The sequence below is a fragment of the Otolemur garnettii genome, unplaced genomic scaffold (genome assembly GCF_000181295.1).
Source record: "Otolemur garnettii isolate 467f Iridium unplaced genomic scaffold, OtoGar3 scaffold00024, whole genome shotgun sequence".
Classification (NCBI taxonomy): Eukaryota; Metazoa; Chordata; class Mammalia; order Primates; family Galagidae; genus Otolemur; species Otolemur garnettii.
The window spans coordinates 10,783,208-10,786,840 of NW_003852419.1; positions in this window are offsets into that span (position 1 = coordinate 10,783,208).

Sequence of the window (3,633 nt, forward strand, 5' to 3'; positions counted from 1 at the left end):
AACTCTTGGGGGCAGGAACAATTATAAGAGGGACATAATCTAACAAATGTAATCAGTGAGGCCTAATTCGTTGTACCCCCCAATGAATCCCAAACAATTAGATAGATAGATAGATAGATAGATAGATAGATAGACAGCTTGTGCTATCTAGCTAAAGGTAAAGGAGATAGAGAGACAACATAGAAAAGAACTATAGTCCCGAACATGATTGAGCTCATCTGACAACCTAATAAGAGAGAGGCTTGCCCACGGCAGACACCCTTCCCAAGACTTCTGGGCCTTTTCTAGCTGAGGCATCAGACATGTGAGTGAGGCATTCTATGATCTTCTCACCCCATTGAAGCCATTCCAGGTGATACCTTGTGGAGCACAGAAGAGCAATTCCTATTAAGCCCCATCCAAACAACTGATGCTTAGAATAATAATAAACAATGTAGCTGTTTCCCACCACTTTATGTGGGGATTCTTTTATTTCTTTCATTTCCAACTCCACTCCCATCTCCTCTTCAATGTCTTCTTTGGATACTCCAAACTACTATGAAATTCTCTGTATTTTTATTGGTCACATAAACTCCTACTTTATATGACTTAATGTTCATGTGTACATTCAAGTAGTCTCTGACTTAAACTTGTTCAATTTATAAGCTTTTGACTCTCTATGCTACCAAAGTGATACACAACTACAAGATTTCAGACGTTATTTGTCAGTGATTCTTTAATTAAAGGCTTTCTGGGATTCAGTTTTGACTGAGAATATTTTCAACTTACAATAGGTTTATCAGGACCTAACACTATCATGAGTTGAAGAGCATCTGTATGTTTGTATGTGTATATGAGGTGGGACAATTACATTCACAAACTCATCCAAAAAGTGCTACGTATCTCATTGCTGAATATCACTATGGTCACCATCAAAGTACTCCCCTTGGGAAGCTATGCACCAACACCAGCATCTAGTCAACCTTTCAGAGAAAATTTGGAACTCTTTTTTGAAATGACCATCAGAGCTGTTAACGTATGAGGTCTGATAATGAAGTTTTTTAACTCATTATAGAAAAAGTGCATTGAAGAGTAGACTAGGCTCTGGTGTGGGTGCATAGCTTTCCAGATGGAGTATTTTGAAGGTGATTACAGAGATATTCAGCAGTGAGATATGTGCCACTGTTTCTAGGGTGAGTTCTCCAACTTGATTGTCAGAACTCATATGCCTATACCAAAACATAACATCTACCTTATAAAGATATGTAAGCATTAAGTACCCATAGTAATTAAAAATAAAAATTAGGGAAACATATAGAGATAGATGATACATACATATATAGAGAAATATGATCCATTTTCTGAACTGGCTCGTCATGGCTATTTCTATAATAAAATACTTTAATAAGAAGCAACAGTAAATACCATTAAATCATTCTTTGCTTTGGGGTTAGAGCAATTGAGAATTCTTTCTACATATTCAATAGTGAGAATTTACATCAAAATCAAAGAGGTTCACTAGAATCTGTTATTAATTTAAAACCTTCATTATTGAAATAATTTCACTGAAATGATAACAAATCCCTACTACACTTTATTGAATTATTTGTCCCTTTGCTTAAAGTTATAATCATTATTTCAGAAATTAAATTCTCAGTCTCTATCTTTGCCTTTATGAAACATCTTTTATTATATTACCATAAACATTTTAATCTGGAAGCAAAGCACCTATCATAGGGGCATTTTATCAAGAATTATAAGATAGGCAAAAAAGCTAAAAGATGCCAAATATTCACGTGCTAGCAGACAACTGGAAATTTTTGCATCAGTTTTTCCAAAGTGAGTGAATTAACAATCTAAACTCTCTTAGAGAGTGTGATAGAGTATGAGATAAATTAACCATACCCAAATATAAAGTGATATGAGATAAAAAGGGACGTTAACAAATAGGAGAGGAGACCAAGCTGATGATACATTTCCCTCCCTGTACAGCTCCAGATTAGTTTTGGCCATGAGCAACATTTGCATGTAGTTCATAAGACAGTGTGAAGCAATAGCCATGAATTTTCATACTCTGAAGCTTGAAATAGAGTATCAGGCACTAGAGCAGCTCTGTAAAGGACCAAGGCAGTAACTGGACCAGCAGCCCTTTCAGCTCTCACCTAATCCCTTCCTTCAGTTTCTCTGATTTTTGAGTTAAGGGTGTGTCTAGCTTGTGGTGAAGAACACAACCTTTCCCCTTCAGGGGACCCACTGTACCAAGGATGAAGGTGAAAAAAGACAGATTAAGTCCCGATTTGTCCTCATGAGCTCTAGTGGACTTTCCACATCCTGTTTTTCCTTTTGACTAGCAGTCTAGTGGGCAAAATGGCTTCAGCATTTATATGAGACAGAGCGGGCTGGTAATCTACTCCAACATATCCCCACAACTGTATAAGTAAATCCCTTATTCAATGTCCGTTGAATGGTCAGTTATAGTTGTTCTTTTTTATCAAACCTTGCCTGATTAATGTGTCTGCAAGACTCTGTAAATGGTAGCAGGTGGATTGTACCAATAGCCCTGACCACTTGTGCCCTTCGTCTTATAACTTTATAGACCTTCTACTCTCTGATTCTGGACATAACTTTGACCAGTGGGATATCAGTAAGTGTGATCTAAGCTTGAAACGCACGTACTTATATTTCCTTGCTTCCTTCCACAACTGAACTTGTTTGCTTTTTGATACATGCTTTCAGGCTAGATTGCTGAGTGGAGGGCAGCTGGACATGGAGCAAAGCCCAGGTCCCATGATTAAGGCCATCCCAGCTTGTTCTCCCGCAGCTGACTTATCATGGATGGCATGATCATGCCCAAATGATACTAGCTAAGCCTGGTCAAGATTAGCAGAACAACACAAATTTATCTTCATAAAAATTGTAAAGAGTCTAGAGTGATTTGTCATAATAACTAACTAATGCAATAAGCATGGATCAAGTTACCACAAAACAAACAAACAAAAGAACATTTCCCACACCTGGGGGCTAAAGAACTGAGAGGAAACTAGCCCTCAACTATTTATTGTTCATGCCCTATTCCACACTTTTAATGCACACTATTATATTTAACATCCCAATCATAGATCACGTCTAAGATAGACACTCTTTCCCTCATTTCAAAAGTGAAAATACAGGCAAAAAGTCTGCTGATAAACTAGAAGCAGTAAAATGTAAGGTCAAATAAAATGAAAAGAACACAAGCTTGGACTTGGAGATATTTCATCTTTAGAAGGTATTATGAGGAATACGCCAATTACTTGTCTGAATTTTATCATTGGTAGAATGTCCAAAAGTGCAAAACTGTAGGGAAAACAATAAGAATACTATGAGGCAATGCCATGGAGTTAATAAAAAAGAATATTTTATTTTGGCTTTATTTGCATCCTGCTCTCAGCCTGGCTTCTAACTTGTTTTAAAACTAGTTTAATAGGCCAGGCATGGTGACTCACACCTATAATCCCAGCACTCTAGGAGACCCAGGCAGGTGGATTGCTTCAGCTCACAAATTCAAGACCAATCTGAGCAAAAGCAAGAACCCCTAAATACTAAAAATAGAAAAACCGAGGCAAGAGGATTGCTTGAGCCCAAGAGTTGGAGGTTGCTGTGAGCTATGATGCC